The sequence below is a fragment of the Poecile atricapillus genome, chromosome 1 (genome assembly GCF_030490865.1).
Source record: "Poecile atricapillus isolate bPoeAtr1 chromosome 1, bPoeAtr1.hap1, whole genome shotgun sequence".
NCBI lineage: Eukaryota > Metazoa > Chordata > Aves > Passeriformes > Paridae > Poecile > Poecile atricapillus.
Genome location: NC_081249.1, coordinates 128166524 through 128187188, shown reverse-complemented (window position 1 = coordinate 128187188; position 20665 = coordinate 128166524). Strand labels below are relative to the sequence as shown.

The 20665-nt window shown below is 41.7% G+C and overlaps 1 protein-coding gene across 4 annotated transcripts in view; it reads left to right on the top strand.

Annotated features, from left to right (window-relative positions):
* ANO1 (anoctamin 1) overlaps positions 1–20665 on the top strand; it is a 71110-nt gene that overhangs the window by 9176 nt on the left and 41269 nt on the right. The window lies entirely within an intron of this gene.

Here is a 20665-nt window from a genome sequence, read left to right as displayed (position 1 = left end):
CTTAACCATTTAAGCCCATCTAACATTATAAATGAATAGCTGGATAATGAAAACCAGAGACCATCTCCCATTTATCAGAGGAAGAGCAGAAACAGGTTTTGGTTTAGATTTTAAACATTGTTACATACCAGAGGCATAGAAATCAAATCTATGCCTTTTAAAACTAATTGTTTCTAAATGGCAGATGAAATAATTTAATTTTTAAAGCTTCTCTTTGTAGCATCTTGCTAAGAAGCTCTAGGTTAAAAGAACCAGATTATCATTTCTAAAACAAGATCATTGTTGTCTTGATAATATAAATTTAAAAAAAGCTTTCCTTTTTCTCTCTCTTCAGTACATTTTCTCAGAATAGCTCCTGGGGGCTGTGTCCTGCTATTCCCTGTGCCCTCTGGCCTTCATCCAGAGAAGCACTTAAGTATACAAATAGCCCTGGTTTTGGTGGCAATTGGGCAGCTGAGCAGGAGACCCTCCAGTGTGTCCCGACAGCTTCCGTGCCTCTGTGTCCAAGGGAAATCTGCAGCAGCTTCCCACCCTCCACAGTGTTTCCTCCACCTGACACGAGCAGCATTTAACAACACAGCCCTGCCCCTTTATTCACACATCTGTGTAAGGGGTTTTAAGGATTATTTAGTTGAAGTGGAAGATCTCTGCCTTTCAGAGAGCTTCTCATGTGCTCTGCTCCAGTGGAGGCTTTGCCATCCAGTTTGGAAGCAATGTCTAATGGTAGCTGAGGATTTCAGCGCCTCCCAGTCATAGCACTAAATCTTTAAAGCAAAACCAAGTTGAAGCAGTTCCTGGGAGCTTGTGATTGATCTCAGTCCAGCAATTACTCAGTATTGACTGACTTGAGCAGCTTTTCCATCAGGAGCAGAGTTGTTTGCGGGAAGTTTCATGTTTTTCCAATGGCAAATAAACTCAGGGACCCTATAAACATATTTCAAACTCAATGTTAACAACCTGATGTTAAAACAAAAAAAAGAAAGCTTTTAGATCCCTAGATCCCATGGATTGTATGTGTGTAGTCATTAATACGGTAAGTAGGAAAATAAATACTTCTCGTGACCAGATTATTACAGGGGAGTGTCTTTCCTCTGCAGTATGGTATTGCTGTCAGACCAAAACAGGGAGCCAATTCCAGCTTTCACCCTTGTTTGAGTGCTTTTTCTGTTTCTTTACTCCACATTTTTCTTGACACTGCTTTCTTTGTTACTTTTTAAAAAATTAATTTTTAAGATTCAAAGGAAGGAGAAAAGAGGATATTGCAGAAACCAAGACCAAACTGGGTAGATCAAATGTTTCAGCTATCCACAGGCAGGAAATCTGAGCTCCTCTGTAACCTGAATGAGTCTTGGAGCAGCCCTGTTATTTTTATATTTATTTCCCTGTTTGATTGTTCTGCCTGCTTTTCCCACATTATCATCAAAGTGGCCCCAGAAGGGACAGTTGTGAAACACAAACTATCTGTGAGCAGAGGAACAAAACCAGAGCTTTTGTTAGGCTTGGTTTTAGCAAAAACAAACAGCTTTAATTGCTACAAGTGTTTGCAAATGTTGCTGTTCTAAGTGTGTTTTAATATGGGAGGGAAAATGGGGAAAGGCTAGAAGAGATGTTGGTAGCAGGTCCATCTTGTCAAAACTTTGATTGAGCCAGTGATGGTGGTTTCTCCCTCTTCCTACCCTGTGCCCTGGCCAGACTGCAGATAGGTTTGCAGCACTGAAGGAAAAAATAGTTTCTTCTCCTAGTTCACATGAACTGCTTTGAACTGGAACAGATGTGGATGTACAGAACTGTCTGCTCACAGCGACTGTTCCATTTATAACCATGGGTTTTCTATTCAGGTCTCTTTATCATTTTAACTTATTTTCTGTTTCCATGTCCTTTTCCACAATAAAATATTCTTAACTAAATGGGTTTTCAGCTCACATCCAAAGCCTTTGCCAGTACTATCCCTTGCTTGAACTTACAGTGCCAGCATTATTGATCAGTGACTTTTTACTGATAGTGGTGCCCAGTGGAGGCAAGGTGGAATTGGAGATTTGTGGGATTTGTGAGTTGTGAAGGCTTGTGGGATTTCTAAGATGGGGTTCAGAATATCAGTTTATTCCTAAATCAGGGCAAAAATCAGGAGTCTGATGGTGTTAAAATTTTGCAAGAGGTATTTGTAATATCCAGCTTCCAAATGGCATTTCTGTTGATTTTCTCCTTTGTTGAACTGTGTTTGACTCTGGTGTACAAAATAAATTTGTGTGCAGCCCAGACCAGAATGGTTCCAGTGAGTACAGATAAGAGATTTGCAATCAACCACAAAAATTCAGTTGATGACATTGGGTTTGCTTTGTGTTTTCTGTGGACTTGTACTTCATGGTATGTTCATTCATTGTTTGATTTGATTAAATGCTCAATAATTAATTCTCTCAATGCTCTGCTGAGTAAGAGGTAAGTCCTGCAGTTTCCAGAGGAATGTGTCCTGGGATGAAGAAGAGATGAAGTAAGAGATGAAATCAGTAGTGGTGTTTGGGTAAAACCGACCAGTTTTGCCTCTCCAGTTCTGTGCTCACTTGAGTGGACCATGTGGCCTTTATTACAAAACCAGGAATTCATTTTTTTAGAGTTATTTCAGTTTGTTCTCTGATTTTTCTATGGAAACAGCCAGTTGTTTGTACATTGGAGGCATGTACATGTGTCAAATTCTTTGTTTTAGTTCATTGCTTTCGGTTGACACAGAAAACAAGATTTTCATCGAAGTTGTGGAGACAGATAGATAGGATTTTAATCTAAACCATATTAAGAGGAAAAGCCCTCTGTGACCAGGGTTTTCGTAGGGTTCAGCTTTGAACTGCCCCTGCACTTCCTTCTGGGAAGGCCGGAGATTTTTCTTCACTTCATGACTGAAGGCACTTTTCTTCTCTGGTTGACTCAATACTACTGGATGATAGAACCACATGAACCAGTGCTGTGTTGGTGTTGGGATGCTCTGAGCAACAGTCCAGGTAGGCAGGGAATTCTGCTACCCTGGACTATGGATTCCTCACAGCATTGGGAAAGAAACATTTTGCTGTTGTTGGGCTACCATCACATCACTCAGGTTGCTTTGAGACAAATGCAAATGAAAGTAGATACAGTGTGGAAAAGAGAGTTTCAATTGCTCCTCAAGAAAAGATAATGAAGAAACAAAATGAATCTGTGCTGAATCTGGTCTTAGCAATATTAACAGGTAAGGTCTGTCTCTCCATCCATCCAGCTGATGTGGTGTAGACTGGTTTCTGACACACAGTTTGCTCTTGCTCAGACTCAAACTCTTGTGTATTTGCCCTCCTGGGTGCACCTTCCAGTGTGAAACATTTCTCTTGCTCTTTTCTCCTTCCCATTATCCATACACTTTCTATTTCAATACCTGTAGCTTGCTTTATTTGCTCAGTTTAATTTTTATTTAAAGTTTCTTCTCAGAAAAAAAGTACAGATATTCATCTGCAAACAGTTTTTAAATCTCTCTGAATGTTTTTGGCTTCACTGCAGAGGAAACCCTTTCCAGATTGCCCCCACAGCAGCACTTTTCTCCTGAGCCCTCCTCGTGTCCTTGCTCCACCCTCCCGCAGTTTGAACAAGAATTAAAACTTCATGGGAACATACCCAGTGCACAACCACATCAAAGCTGTGGTCAAAGCCCAGTTTTCAAACGGAGCTGGCCAAGCCTGGTGCTTCAGTTCTGATGTGAAATGTTCTGTAGGGCTCTACATGCAATGCTCGGCAAAGGCTGGGCACCAGACACTGAGTTCCCAAAAGCCAATTGCTGTCTGGGCTGAGGCACCGTCTCATTTACCCGTTTCCATAGCTTGTTCATGTGAGTTGTTGCATCCCTTCTTTCACCAAAGCACCACATCATTTGTCTGGTTTTAATACTGACCAGTAGTAATTCCTCAATGTGAAGAATGTGCACTGGAGGAAAATCTGTTTACAGTTCTTTGATAGATCAGTTCCAGTTTTGTTCACGTTTGCCAGTTTTATTGACTTTATTTTTAAGGGAAAATAATGACATGGAGTCTGGTTTTAGTCAAGGACTTCTCTGGTTTATGTGAGGAACAGACAAAGACCTGTCACATCAGAAGGCTGAAATCAGGTGGGGGAAAGAAGTCTTCTTTCCCTGCAACAAATAAATCAAGAGCTTCCACCCTCCAAGAATATACAGTAATGTAACACATGTGGGCACTAAGGATAAGCAGACACATCAACAGAGGGAAGTCTTTGACAAGTTTTAGGTGTGTCACTTGGTCATGGGATATGTCTTAGTAGACAGTCTGTCACTTTTATTCCCTAATAACTTTTTGACAAGAGACAGATAATACCACAGAGTTTATCTTAATTGTTTAATTTTGTGTCTGTTCTTTTTCTTTCTTTGTTTCTTTCTTTTTCTTTTTTTTCCTGTTATTTTCCCTTTTTAACAGAAAAAAGCAATAGTGCTCCAGCTATTTGTTAAGCTTGGGGATATGGGGTAAGTAGCTGTGTATATTTGGGAAAGAAGCAATGGATGCAGAGAGCAGCTGGATGCTTTGGAGTGTCAGTTCCTTGGACGTAGGAGATGTGCTCCCTGCTCCTGTCCCTCTGCCATGTGCTGTGCCCAGGAATGTAAGAGTCCTCTTGGGACCCATGTGGGAGCATCAGGACAGTCCAGAGAGGCTGCACCTGGCAGGGGGGGGAAAGGATCTTTTCTAAAAGCTGTTGAAAGAGGGTAAATCTGGGTGATCTCTCTTTTCCAGCTTCTCGTCTTACACAACCTGATTTTTTCTACATCTGTGGCATGATTGACAGATAATTTTTATTTAGGGAATATTTACTCATCCTGTTTGGAGGGTGCAGAAATTCGCTGTGGGAAACCAGCACATTCCTACAGGCTGGATCTCCAGGCTGCCTCCAGTCATGTCTGAGGAGGGGGCAAGGAGTCTGAGCCCAAACAGAGGGAGGATAACCTAGCCCTGAAGAGTTTTCTTTCATATTCATAACTTTTGGGTTCCACACTGGTTGGAAAGTGTGGTTTGAGAGACTGTTTTTGCAAAAACATGCCAAAGTCTTTTGTGATGATTGCTTTGGTTGTAGTCTGTTTTGTAGTGAGGGTGTGTCAAAATTTGTGTGAACAAGGGTTTCACTTTGCATTTTCTGTATTTTAGTGGTGAGGTACAGCAGTGTCAGATGGGACTGAGGAACCCTGTTAAAAAAAGAAGAAAAGACCCCTCTTGCCTCACTGAATTTATCCAGTAAAATGATGAACCTGGCCCATTAAGGTTATAACTGCAGCATTTCTGAGCCCTTACATCAACAAAGTGCTTTGCTTTCTATTGTGTGTGTGGTTTCAGGAGCAGGGACCAACTTCAGCTCATTAGGAGATCTTGCCTCATCTTCAGCATTCTCTTGCTTAAAAACTTGATCAATCACTTATTGATTGAGTCTGCTACATGCAGCCTTCACCTTTCCTTTGACTTGGTAGTGCTGTTTCATTCCACCCTAATTTACTCTACAATCTCATAGCTTAAAACTTCAATCCTGTCATTCCTTCCTCTGTCCATGTAAAACTTCAACCCATCAAAAACTCCAGATAAAAGTGAACAGATAGGTGTGTACCTGAATGACTAAAACCTGCTAAATCTTTCTGATCATTTAAGTGCTTTATTATTTATGAGGGAATAACCCATAGCCCCACCAGGAAAAATAAATGCTGCCATCAAGTAAAAATCAGTGTGGAGTAAGTGAAACTGATAGTTCACCAAAGTATGTGTTGTAGTTTGGAAATGCCTGTGAGAGGCTGTCACTGAGAACAGGCCAAAAATGGAACCTGGAGGAAAAATTAGAAAGGAGGTGGAATGTTATTAAAGCTATAATTATAAACACAGGGGGCACTCTGATATTGTTTCTCTTCTTTAACATTTCCATGTGAACAGGGCTTGCTGCCTGGGAGTTTGCTGCACGGGCTCCAGGAATCCTCTTTTAGGACAGAGGAGAAGGTGCATGTTGTCCCAGCACATTTATGTGTTCAAATAATGAATTTGGGCCTTAAGAGTTATAAACTGTAGGATTTCTAATATTTCTGTAACCAGTAGGCAGGTAATTGATTGAAAGAAATACAGGCTGGAAAATATTTGACTCCCAACTGCTTCAGAAATGTGAAATCCCTGAAATTTGCTCCTGGAATCACACAGTGTGTGGACACAGTCCATCATCCAGCATGCAGATGGCAAATGTTTTTGGAAAGGGCTTTAGAAAAGTATTTCCACCTCTGTTTTCCTTGGTGCTGGTTGCTGTTGCACCCTGAATATAAAAAGAGAGTTGTTTCCTTTTGCCGCTTAAGGAAACCATTGTTTGTGGTGGTGCATGTTCAGATTTCACATGCTGTGTGTTTGGTTGGTTCCAGAGGCACTGGAAGGCCAGGGGATGGTTTCCAGCAGAAAATGAATTGTGTGGGCATCAGGATGGAGCCACCCTGCAGGTGATAGCTGTGCTCCGTCACCTGGGGTGAGAGGAGCCCAGCGTGGTGGCCCTGCAGGTGGCCCAGCGTGGGAGCAGGAGCAGCACTGGGCTCTAAGTGCTTATTCCATGTAATTAAACACTCCAACAGCGCCAGTGGGCAACAGCTGTTTTGAAAATGACATGACGGACACATGTCAGGACATTCTGGAGGCAGCAAGCCCGTGTGTGCTTGCAAATGAGAGTGTCCCATGTCTCCTTTGATGCACCACTCTGTGCTCTTGGATCAAATGTCCTTAAGGTTGGCCAGGTTAATGAGGGCCGCTGTTTAATTTGCTTAGATTTGAAAAGCTGTAGTTCCTGGAGCAGGGATGTAACAGGGCACATGGGCAGGCTCATCCAGGGCTGTTCCCATGTGCTCTGCTCATCCCTGGAGTTGTCGCACACTCTCTTAGCCCTCCTTCAGCAAAGTAATTAAAAACAGTGAGCCACAGGCTCTTCTCCATCCTCTGAAGTGTTTAAATTTAATGGCTAATTTCATAAACAGTCCAATAGGTGCTGGCACATATTGTTCCTGAAGGGTAATCCTGGCAGCACGTGCTGGCTCCTAGTTTATATAGAGATGGTGTTCTAAAAAATTACCTTTATGTTAATTTTTTTGTGGAGCTCATGGACCTCTTCCAGTTGTGGTCTCCATGCCCTCAGATGGGACTTTCATAGGAATTTTAAACTTCAGAACACAGGAGATGTAAATAGGAAATGTGAGGGAGGGGGGAAACACTTTTTGTTGTTAATAGCATTTCTGAATTTTCATAGTATTTTGAAGACTATCATATCTTTTTGGATGCCCATCAAAAGTCACATCATGATCCTGAGAAAATCCACTTCCGAGGGCTTGGCTGCAGAGAGTGAAAATGAAGTGTATCACACAGACATTATTTCTTGAGTGAATGGAGGGATTGATGGTGCTGTTGGAATGGTTCTTTCCCACCCTGTGGTGGCTTTTGTCTTCACATTGTCTTCTTCATTCAGCTGCAGTCTTAGAAAAACTTTAGCTGTCCTTTTAGTTGTGCCTTTAGCTGTCTTTTTAGTTCTTTATTTTGTTTTAGGTGACTTCCTGGTGATGGGTGTTACAGGAAAATATTTTACTGCTAAACGGGATTGTAAGGAAGTTTGTTTAGAGAAGCTTGAAAGTCTCCAAATTTCAGTCCATTTGCCTTGTGTTGTTCCTCATCCTGTCACTACTGATGCTTTTGAGAGCACCCTTTCAGCTTAGTCCCACAGTTTAGTCAGTAATGAACCAGACCTACCCATCCTGAGAAAACTTCATTAGCATCAGCAAGACAAAGGGCCTGCTGCAATATCCATAGGTTTGTGTTCTCCATCAGGACTGACACGTTTTGCCCTTAGTGTTGTGCTTACTGGTGGGAGCAGGAGCTGGCAGTGTGATCTGGGCTCTGCCCGTTACTCAAATTGCACTGAATCAACAGGCACCCCAGCCAATCCAGGCTGCAAACTGAATTATTCACAATGATTTCAGTAAAATTTGGCATTTGGGTTTAGCTTGTGTGAAGGAGAAGTAGTTTTAAAGCCTCTTCAACGGGGCCGATTTAACTGAAGAGTAGAGGTTTGGGTTTCTGGGTTTTTTTTAAAATTTTAATCTATATTTGTGTTCTGCTCCACCATGTGTTTATTTTAAAATCTACTTGTGCATCAACACATTCTCAATCTGAAATGTAGATCTCAGACTGACATGTTTTAAATGTTTGAACTCTATCCAATTTTAAAGTACCATAGTTATCTAAGAAGTACATCAAAGTTTCCTTCAGTGTTCATTTCTCATTATTATCTGTTCTGGAGCGCTGATTGTTTTTCGGTATAATTAGTGTAAGTTCTCCTTTTGATCTCCATGTCAGATGTGCTCTCATGTTTACAGAGAAGAATCTCCTCCAGGTTTACTCCTCCTAAGTTTTACTGTGTAAAAACCAAACTTCTGTCCCAAATCCATAATTTTAGGTATTGGATCTGTGTAGTATCAGGCCACTCAAAAGTACTGGTTTTATTTTCTTTGAGTACGGTCACATATGGTTTGTATTTCCATAAAATTCCCCCAAAGAAGTGCACCCAGATGGGTTAATGGCAGGTCTGTTCCTCTATGCCAACTTTAGGCTGGACGTGGCAGGACAGTTGATAAAAGATCTAAAATAAAGCCTGCTGATGACAGATTGCCCCACCAAAAATTTCTTGAAACTTGAACCAGTGAAGTCAGTGCGCTCCCCCTTCAGCTTTTTGTGCCTCTGCCTGTGGAGGTTTGGATCTGGCACCAGAAGCCTTAAATCTTGCGTTGTTAAAGCAGACTTGTAGTTGCTTATCTTCCTGGAAAAGGATGTGCTCCCAGGACTGTAGATGAGAACCAGACAAGTGCAAGAGCCTCCATCTGGGTGGGGATAATTAGCCAGTTAAATTGCAGTTCCTCAAAGAAGGGTCTAGGACTCATAAACTAAACATAAATCCACAATATCTCTGTGTAGGGAACATGTAGTAACACTGCTCAGGGCTGGAAAAGCCTGACCTGGAGTACTTTATCCTGTTTCAAGCATCTTTTCACAAGAAAAATGTGTAGCATACAGCCTAAAGCAACAAAAATTAAAAGAAATTCAGGGAAATAAATATGTCTTGGGAGAAAGTAGAGGAAGAGAGGCATCTTGCCAGTGGGGTTTGCAAAGTTCCCTTTGGGTTTCTGGATAGAGTTGTTGGTTTTGGGGCAATATTTATCATCCTTGTCCTAGTGTGAGGTGCCTTATGCTGATGCTGAATTCTATTTGAACTCAGAGGGAAAAGCCCATCCTGACAGGAGAGGAGAGGGAACAGTGGGAAACCCTCTGTTCATGCGTGGCCTCTGTGCCAGCTGCTCCCAGGAACTCCTGGGGTCACCATGTCCAAATCTTGGCTATTTTGGGCAACCACATCACAGAATCCCATTCATAAATTTCTCAAGTACCATTACAAAAATAGTTTTGTTTTACTTTATTTATATATGTTTGTTTGGTTTGGTTTTTTTGCCACTATTGCCCTGGCATGAACCTCTGCTTTGGAGCCTCATCTCTAGGCTTTTTTTTTTTAAAACTGCTTTTGAATGTTTTAAATGTTAATTAATCACTTGTGCACTTTATTTGTCCCTCACTGCGGTTTGTCTTCTTGACCATCCAGTGTAGGATGAGAACGTGGATAATGAGGTGGTAGATTTTTAGTTCTTTTATTGTGTTCTGGGAAGAGAAGCTCCTCCCTCCATCACTGCCACAACCCTCTCTGTTATTTTGCATCTGTTTAAATTTGAGTTTCTGTGTCTGACACCATGGGTGATGAGTGCTGCAGGCAGTATCCCAGAAAAAAACTCCTGTTGCTTGTTCATCTTCACTGGACATACCCTAAATTGTAATTTTCCTGTTTCTGAGCTGTTTCTCACAGAGGGACAGTTGTACTGACACAGAATGAAGGAATCCCGAGGCACCAGATGGTGCTGGTGGTGACAACTCTGGAGAAGATTAGGAGCAGCCTGTATTTGAGCAGAACATGTGTTACACCACGCTGGGAGCTCTGATGGGATCACTGAGGATCTACAGTCACGAGAAAGATATTTTTGTGGGTGTTCCTTGGAACGGAGGAGTCGTGCTGTGTTTGGGCACAGGGTGGACAGGCAGTGGGTGTGCAGTTTGACCTTAAGGTGTTGGCTTCCACTTGGTTTGACACCGTTTTCTGCAGCTCTGCTCCAAGAGCTCCTCTGCTACCAGTAGAGGCTGGAAGTTCTCAACACAAAGTGTCTCCTGAAACCCAGACACTGGGACGTGAGCAGAAACAGATTCAGTTTTGGCATCTAAAAATTAAGGAGAGAGCAGAACTGTCAGTAGATGGTACAACCAATTATATCCTCACCCAAACCAGAAGAGTGTCCAGCTCAAGGGCAGAATGGGCAGAATTTGTACATCCTCCAGCTGTGTGGTGTGCCCCAGTGGTGTTGGTGGATTGATGAAAGATAAATGGCTGTCTTCACCAAAAGTTCCCTTTCTCCCCCCTTCTTTTTGTCCCTTGGGCACAGCAGCAGTACAACCAGTGCCTTTGGTTGTGCTGCTACAAAGTGTTTCCATATTTAAACAGTGCTCCAGATTGTTTATTGACGTGGATAAGCGATACAGCATCTGAACCTCTGAGAATCACACCATAAATTTCCCAAATAAATAGGCATAAAGGAGAGAAGCCAAACAGGATATAAGTGCTCAAAAGACTCACGATTGGCAAGAAGTGTGCCTTTCTGTCAAACCAGCAAGTCATTGTTTTACCATGAAAAGAAGCATTTAGGCACAGATTTTTCTGTAAACAGCTGATTTTTTTCTGCCTGGCTTCTTAAATCTTGTTTCAAGGTCCTAAGAGCCTGATGGCTGATTAGCAAGTGTAAAGATTAGCAGACAAAGTACTCGGTGTTTTGTAGCCTGTTGAGATCCCAGTGGGGGCTGTGGGAATTGTTACATGGGCTGGAGTAGGTGTGATGATGGTTTTTTTTCCCACTGGAACATCATGTTCAGGAGTGACAACCTGGGTCTGTTGTGACAACTGTCCTTTCCTCCTGTGAGAACTGGAGCTCCAAAAGCTTTGGGTGGAGTCAAGTCATGCCTACATTTATGCTTGCTCCAGTTTTCATGCCATTGGAGCATCCACCCTTTCATAAAATACATTTTGTGCTGTACCACTGTGGGATGTTACTCAAGAAGACTTTGCTTTGTGCTCTGAAGTTTCCCTGAAGGATCTTGTTGGACTGCCTGGAGGTGTGCTGTGGTGGCTTTCGCTCTCCTGCCTATCTCTGGTCCCAAGGACAGGCAAAAACCAGCCTGCAGCGAGAAAAGGCACAAAGAATTCAAACTGTTGATCTGAGTTACAAATACTTCTTGAAGGAATACAGGTAAGAGATGAAAGTTTTCAGGGAAGAAGGATTAGATTCACCTAAATAAAAAAATTGTGTTCAAATCAGGCAAAGAAAACAGATATAGTAACCTAACAAGTGTATGCTGGCACAGGAGGATGCTGTGGTGAGGTGCCCACCTCTCTGTCCATCCTTATCTTCATGGAAAGGTGCCGTGATGCAGAACTGGGCTGGAATCTGACAATGAAAACAAAAATTTACCCCATCATTTTTTTTCACCCTCTGCAACCAGTTCAAATATTTTAAATATTGTCTGTCCCTCAAACACAAAAAATGTGTTGTGCAATAGTGTTATAAAAACCAGCAATTGCTACAGGCCACAGACATCCAAAAGGTTGGTAAAGCAAATGGCCCAAAGATGTTGCTAGCATGTTATCTTAGTCAGATTTGAAATCAATCAGAACTGCAATACCTTTGTTTTTATTAAGCTGGTTGCCCTCTCTTCCTTAAAAATACCAATATTGACATCATTACTGCAGTCAGAACTTTCCTTTCTCTCCATCAGCAATACCTTTATTGCAGGTTTAAAAGCAACCACTTCAAAATAATTTCCAAAGATCTTGAATATTGAAAAAAAAAAAGCCGAACTAAAATTGTAGAGACTGTTCATGAGACCAGCAACCTAGCAGAGAAAAATGTGTTTTGTAAAACTCACCAGGATAGGGTATGTGCTATTAAAAAACAATCAAGTTTGTAAATAGCCATTTACAACGTATTTTGAAAAAGTTTTTGGAATAACAGATACTGTCCTTTAGTGTAGCCAAAAAAATTACTTTTCTAAACATTCTGGTAAAACATGGGGATTTTATTTTCATGCAGAGTATTATTTTTCCAAGTGTTTCAGTGCTTGAAGATAAGCAATATATTAAAGTTTAATTCCATTTTATTCTATTGTTTAGGGGTTTTTAACACAGAATGGATAAACATTTACCAGATAAATGAACAGCATATTTTCCTTTTTCAAAAAAAGAGAAGACAGAAAGTGAAATATTATTCTGCTAACCAAAACAGAAAAAACCCACAATCAAAACTTGTCTTAGGCTTATAAACTTAATCACACTTCAGGGGAAAATAAATTCCTTTCCTAAATTCTCGGATGAAACCTTTACCCTACATAAATAACGAGGTTACAACTTCAATGTCTTTCTCAGGAAATATGAAAACAAATAATGTTTTCTCTCTTTCTCTCTGTGTTGATGTCAAATGCTTGCTCTTGGCAGGAGCTGCTGTTTCCTTTCTTACCCAGAATATCTTTGGGCAGCCCATCGTTAACCACGTGCCTGTGATGATCTTTGGGCTCTTTCGTAGTGGAACAGCTGCAGTTCGAGAATTTAAAGATTTGACTATAGAAAAGATGTGCTGCTTGAAAATCTGTAATTTCTAGTTTTGCTTGTTTGGGCCATACTTTTGTGATGCTCAGAGGCATTTCCTCAGTGAAAGAGGATTCATTTCTACTACCAAAGAGAGTGTTGAGGGTTTGTTGTGGGAAGAATGATACACCTCAGGTGATGCTTGTGATTGTCTGGTGATGATTTCTCAAAGAATAATGAACAGAAAGATGGCAAAATGGGAGAATCCTATCTCACACTTTTTAAAATAAAATACTGGACTAGAGTTGTCCTTTATAATTTCTGTTTTCATTAGTGTTTTACATGGTCATCATAATTATAAAAAAGGGTCTCTTTTTTTAGGATATCTCTGAGTTTGTAAATATGTCTTTGTTTATACACAGGTTGAGCACAATGATCTTTCAAAATAGGTCTGTCTTAGGTTCTTGTGATATGAGCTCCTTGGGGTTTGTTTGTTTTTGGAGGGGAGCAGTAGTAGGCACATACATCCTGAAGTAGAAATCTGCCTCTTTAAGGTCCATGCCTTTGAGATAGAGTCTGAGGTCCTTTTGGAAAAGTGCTGCTGCAGAACAAACAGGAACAAGTTTGGAATGAAACTTAGGTATTTGGATAAAGATTTTGGCCCAGCTGCCTTTGAGCACCTGCAGCAACCACAAAGCCTTCCACGCTCTTCTTGTTTCCATTGTGCAGGTGACAGAAATTTCATGGCAATTTCCTCTCCTTTGTTTTTGGGCAGGAGTGTGGATTGACCAGTGTGCCTTTAGATAATTCAGGTTTATTAGTAAGCCAGTCCCCATACAAAACTTACATGGCAGCTGTTTATATGTAGACTGGATCTTGGCTGCTCCTTTGATATGAAGATGTATTAGATAATAAATATTGTCAAAAGCTCCTTAAGGAGCCAGGGCTCAGTCATTCTCAGCTTCCCTGCTGAGAGCCAGACTGCCAAGAATGTCCATCCTCAGCCATTCCAACTATGCCTTTCACCTGGGGGTGTCAAGAAGCCTTACCAAGGCACTGACCCATTCCTTCCCCTTGCTGGCCCCAAAGGGAAGCTGTCTTTGCTGATGGGTCAGCTTTCTGCTCCAAGAATTCTGCCACTGAGGATGGGGCCTCTGGGAATCCTAAGCAAGAGTGTCTTGTTTTCCTGCAGCATGTGTCTGCATCCCCTGGCATGGGGAGAGATGGCTGGCTGGGACATGGCACCCTCGCAGATCTCTCTGAAATCCAAGGAGCAGTGTCTGGTTGCATTGACACTTCTTAGGGCTTCTGCCTCTGGTGTGCCTTGGTTTGGTTCCTCAGGACTGGGGAACACAGGGAATGGCATTCTCATGGATAGACAGGAGTCAGTGGAGCTTTTCCTACTCACTGTTTTGTGTTCTCTTGCTCAGGGAGGGACATTCTTGCAGCTGCTGGTGGAACTTGGCCCTTTATTATCCTATATTGGTGTTGTTGAGTTAAACTTGCAGGGCTGTGAAGAAAACTCAGGAGAGCTAAGCTCTTACTCAGGGCAGGATTTGGTTGGATTTCTTCAGGGAGCACAGAGCTAGGACCTTGGCTGGATATCTCCCAGCTCCATCTCCCCACCACATCAGCTCCACCTGCCTGGACACACCCAAAAAACATATATAAATAAGGTGGAGCTCTGCCCTGCGAAACCCAGCCCCAGTGACTGCCTCTGTCAGCTCAAATGTAGAAAAGCAACTCCTGAATGTGGTGCCTGTGGTCCAAACCCTCTTTATCAGGTGAGCAAAGCCTTCCAAGACATGCATGACTGGGTTTATGCAGCCCAAACACCCTCGTGGCTTTGCATGGAAATGTAAACATGAGTGCAAGTGTCTCAAGATTAAGACTTTAAATTGGAAACCTGGGGGATAAAGAGCAGCTCTGTGAGTCAGCACGTGTGCTGTGGCCTCAGGCCCAGGCTGCAGTCCATGACTGAGATTTTAGAGTAAAACTGGTAATTTTTGGATCCTTATTTCCACATGTTTGATATAAAGAGCCTTTTGTTACAGCCTGGTAAAGGAAAGTACGCATCATATTTTAACTGTATCTAGATATCTTCTATATTTAGACTCTGGTGAGAGTTTAGGCATCCACTGTCCCAGTAAATACCAATTCTCTCACCATAATCTCTTTTTTGTCTTTTTTTCCTTTCATCTTACTGCTCCCATTGATAAAACTTCCTTCCCTTGGAACACACAAACAAAAATTATGAGCCTCATAACCCTGCAAAACATATTTAACAGGATTCACAAAACATGGATTCAGCAGCTCTCCCGTATCTAGTTTTGTTTTCACCATAACCTTGAGCATAGTTTTAGTGCTGATCTTTGTGCAATAGCAACAGAAGCAAATAATATTTTTCTGGTGACTGGCAGAAGAAGAGTGCTTAACTTAAGTATATTAGAAATATGTCTGAAAAGAGATTTACTTAATAGAGCATTAATAGTTGTTGATAGTGTGGAGAAAAAAGTGAAATTTATCTTGGGATGGGAAGAGACTTTATGTGTTTTCATAAAATGTGAGATTTGACGGGGTCTAAATAAACAGACAGTAGTGTTATGGTAGAATTTGTATTTTCTCGTTCTTTACATGCTGTTGAAAGTGCCATTTCAATCAAAATGTTCACTATCTTTACAGGTTTTAGGTGATCTTGCTGTTTGTTTTTACATTTTACAAGGGTTATGTCAGATCAGATGTGTGTTCAAGACCAGGGCTGCATCCTGCAAACAGGGTAAATAAATCTTTAAAAACAAAAATAGACAGGCATAAATAAAAAATTATGTCATAGCTGTGTGTCCATCTAACCTGCTTGGAGTATGTTGCTGTTAATAATAGATCAATAACTTTAAAGCTGTAGACAGCCTTCCAGGAAAGCTGCAGCCCCACTCCAGAGCCCCACCATTCTCAGTAGTGAGGAACAGAGCTAAGCCAGCTGATCATCCAAATAATCCTGCCAGGAGCTGAAGTTTTTCCACCCGTGTGACTCCCAAGCACCGGACACGAAGTGTCTGAATGGGCTCTGCCCTTCAGTGTGAGTTATCAGCATCAGGTCCATCAAGGTCATCTTGCTTTGAAAGTATTTCTCCTCTGCAAAGGAAATTGTCTATGGAATCCACAATTTATTTCACTATTTGAGCTGCCTTTTTTTTTTTTTTTTAATGGATTGGGTCATAGCAACATAATGAATCATGCTTGATTCATTAAGGTAATAGCCAGCACAGACATAGGCTACAGGTTTTAAAAATAAATGGAAAAGCAAAGGAGATGGGCAAGTTCCAAAGTGTCCTACTTAGATTGGTGTTGGAGAAGATGAAGGAGGCAGGATTCATCTTTCTGCAGATGGAAGGGCAGGAGATATCAACATCCTTGCATCCCTGAAAGGTTGGACAGGAGCTAACAACATCCCCAGAGGTTTTAAATTTGCCCCAGGGGACATGGGCTGCCTTTTCCAGCAGCCCTTTTCCTGCCAGGCCAGTCAGTGGTACGAGTGAAACCTGCTGCCTCTCCACAAGCAGTGCAGCTCTAGGCAACATCTGGCTGCTCACAGCTGAAGAGCCAAGGGAAAATTTAGATGAAATTGTCCCTGATGTGGAGTTAATCGATACTTGATGTCAGGACTTCGAGCAGAACAGAAGTTCAGGGCGTGTGTGGGTGTTCCTTGGAGAGCACGGCAGCTCCTGCCCAGGCTGTTGGTCCGGGGCCAGTGCCTCGTAAACAGGTGTCAGCATCCCAAAAAAAGAACTGCCCTCCTTGCCAGCAGCGGGTATCCTCGCTGGCATTCCAGCACACTCGCTGACATTCCCGGGCACGGCTCCTCGGGCCAGCAGGAATGACCCGCTGGCCAGGAACGAGACCTGCTGCTGGGGTGGAACTCTGGGCCTGCCTGGCACTTGCCTGGCCTTGTTTTTCCAGGGGTTTTACAGCCTTGGAGTGTATCAGGAGGTGGGGAAAGAAAAAGGGGAAGTGATAATCGAGTCACTTGTGAGGATGATGGTTTTTCTCCTTAGGATTAACCTCTAACTTGGAATTTGGGTGATACGGGAGGTAGAGAACTGGGTAAGGACATGCTGAAGGAGGATCCTGCTGCTAGGGGGCAATATGCAGCAAGCAAAACCCCACTAAAGGAGTTTTATCTCTTATCAAACTTTTTCTTCAAGAAAAGAACTTAAATTCGAAAGTTATCCAATGCATTGCATACACTAATGTTTTCTCTGCAGGAAAAACGTATTACAAACAAATATTCAACCTTTACTTACAGGTTGTGTATGTTTCTTTTAGCATATATATGTGTGTGTGCATGACTTTTTTAACATGCTTTAGAACTAGTGCAGGGTATTTTTTTAAGAGTTGCATTGTGTGAATGCAATTTTTAAATTCATCTTAATGACAAAAATACTTTTTTCCAGGCAATATTCAGTGGCTATGCATCATTATGACTATAATGTTAATGGTTCATTGATTCATGGAGAAAATACATTGGTTTCTACAGCGGGTTTTTCATTCTGATTCACCTGGTCATCAACATCCAGTGAAGAAGCATTGTCTAAACAAGGAAAGCTTGTAACACGGTGTGCCAAATTTCAATGGTGGAAAAGTGATCATTAATTAGTGTTACTTTTTGTTGCAAGATGAGGTTGGGAATTTTAACAGCTGTGACTGAAATTTGAACAGAGGAGGAAGTGGTTTTGAGTTTGAGGGATCTTTTTATTAGTTCAGTCTTGTTTCCCATATTGTTCACAGTGAGAGACTCAAAGATGAGTTTGACTCTGTGTCCCAGGAATATTAGGGACTTCTCCTGACTCAGAATCCATGGGGTTTTGGTAATGGTTTTATGGCTGTGTTGAAATATATTGAGTACTTCTTCAAGTCTTGGTTGTAGTGTTTTCTGCTTAATAAATAGGAGAGTGGGTTACTCAGCATTAGAAGGCAGCAAAGCCAGCAGTTTTTACAATGCTCTCCTCTTTCAGCTCCCAACAAAGAGATTAGGATGTCAGTCTAGCTGGATTAGAACATTAATGTTCTTTGCACTCCTCGCCTTTCCTCTTCTATCTTGCCATAAATAATTCTGAACATGAATTTATTGTGAGATTAAATTATTGTTCTTGTTTAATGTGATTAACATAAAATATTCATGGTTTTAAGTCTTTGAAATGCTCTACTCCATGAAAAAAAAAGAGGTTTTGTGCACTGCAACAGAAGGCTTTGACCTCTGCCAAATCAGCACAAGTGAACTGCTTGTAATCCCTTTTGGTTTGTAATTACCAAAGTGGTTTGGATGGCTTTACTTAGTATTTAATCCTGACATCATCCTTAAGTGTAGAAATCAAACTTCCTGTAATTAAGATCATATCAAGAAAGCTCTCACAATTCACATATTTTCCAGTAGTCATAATAAACCAAATTTTGATTCATTACCTACCTGAAGCAGTCATTCTTTACAATATTGCCAGGCTACTGATGTGTAAACAGAAATGTAAATATCTGCTTCTTTTGGGAGGATTGTTTGGGCTTGCACAATGGTGCTGAATCATTTGAGCAGGTCTCCTTGCTCTGTGCTGGGACTTAATAGGCACTGCTTGGAAGGGCAGCTTCAGAGCACAGGGAGGTCGTTTGGGTGCAATGAAGCTTGTGATTTTCTTCTCTGAGCCTATTCCGTCCCGGTGGTGATTCCTAAACTAGCACTTTTCTGTTCACAGCTCCATTATTCAGATTCACAGCCAGTAAAAGGTGCTTCTCTTCTAATACCCTCTGCAAAATTCTGAAATAACTGGTTTTTACTTAGTACAGTGTCAAAAGGAGGGAAAAGAAGAGAGGACTTTTGCAGCACTTAATCCACAGTTTTTACAGAGCTGTTTCCAGCATCCTTCCAAATAAAAATTCAAGTTGTTACGGTTATAAAGTTCCAAAAGTTGTACTGTTTTATGAGTATTTTGCAGCCACAGAATAAAGGTTTTAGTACACAAGATTCTGCAGCTGCCCACACTTGTTTCAATTCCCGTTGTTTGGGGAGTCTGCCCATATATGCCTGTGAGTGTTGGGAAAAAGAGACCATACACATGTAGGGGAATTGTTACAAATGTACCAGCTGCCCCCATGAGCCAGCAGAGTTTTGGCTGCATCTCTGTATTACCCCCCAAATAAGATCCTTGAACTGTTACAAATTGCTGTTTAAGTGGCTTCCTGAGTTTGGTGACGCTGCCCTGAGATCTCAGGTGTGGTGTCTGTTCTGGGAGAACTATTGGAGAATGCTAAAGAGGAGCCAAGAACAGCAGCCCGGATCTGCAGAGGTGTGGGTGTTAAAAGCTGTGCTCGTGAATATGTAGAGGGTGATTGCTGCCCAGATTTATGGTAAGGTGACGATGTTAATGAGCACTGGTGTTCCTATGAAAGCAGCTTGGGACAGCAGATTGGCCAGAACTGAAATGAGCATCCACAAACTTGTGGTGTTGGCAAGCTCCAGAGGAGCACAACTGCAAATTCCACAGAAGCATGTCTTTCATAACAGTAATGTTTACCTTTCTCTGATAAGCTCAGAACATGTGCCAAAGCTTTGGTTGCATCCTCCTCCTCCTCTGCCTGCTGAAGGTTGTTGTCCATGCTAGCTCCTGCCTTCCCACAAAGAACATGATCAGAAGTGCAGTGATTATTGAAGTGCTCTCCCAAAATTCAGATTAGGTCAGGTTGCTTGAGGCCCAGTGTGGTCAAGCTCTGACCTGCTCCAGGGATGGATGGGGATTTGTAGCTTCACTGGTTCCCTCCCCATTGTGTGATCACTCTTGTTAGAGAATTGAATTTATTTTTTTTTAAATGTTTGGTCATAATTTCCCTTGTTGCAGCTTGTCTGTAGCCTCTCACCCTTTTCTCATGCACCTGTAAGAAGAATCTGGCACTGCTGTGTCTGTACCTACTCGGTTGTTGAAGGCAGGAATAGGACTCCCTTCTTTGGGCTACATAAGTGGGGACTTTTTTGGGTTTCCATTTTTCCAGCCTGTCAAAACCCCTTGAAGTGGTAGCTTAGCCCTCCAGCTTATCAGTCCTGCTCCTCAATTTCACATCATCTGCAAATTTGCTAGGTAGTGGGATTTTTCTTTGTCTCTTCCCTTGACATTATCCCTGAAGTTCAACCAGACAGAGATAGGATAATTTGATTTCAGGTTTTTGTTGTTTTAGAAAGTGAATTTAGTATCCATAAATTCTACAATTCTTGCTTTACCTTCACTCTTTAGACAAAGAAGGACTGCTCCTGTAGTTTCAAAAAAAAAAAAGGGTACCATGTTACAGTATTTTATTTCAGTGTTGAAATTAATAAAATCTTGGAACACCTTGCGTTCTATTGCTTGCATAACTGCCAAAATGCAAACACCAGTTTGCATTTTGTCACTTATCTGGTTGCTCAGTTTATAGTGAAATTTTTATATTAAATCCTTTAGCCTATTTATGTACTCAAACAGGAAATGGAAACAATTGTGATGTCTTCATCAGGAGCAGATTGAGAGGGAGAAACCTCCAGATATTCATGACTACTTAAATAAGAATGGTTCAGTAAATCAGATGCAGGATGTAGGTGCTTGAGGAGAAACTCTTGACTTAGTTTTTCATCATGAACAAGTTAAAGGAGAGATTGCCTCCTGAAAAGGGGAAGGCACCACTGTACCTATCCTCACCAGCAGTTTTTCCCTTTTGCCCACCCCTTTTTTTCTCTTGCCAAGAAATACAATCATTCCATGAGCCCACAGAGTAAAAACATCCTGAGACACCAGTGCAGGATAAAATTTAACTGAGCACTCTTCTTCTGGAGGAGGAGGAGACCCAGGTAGGGCTGAAGAGGGCTGAGGGAAGCTGAGAAGGGAGGAAATGAGAAGGGGTGGGAGCCCTGCCCAAG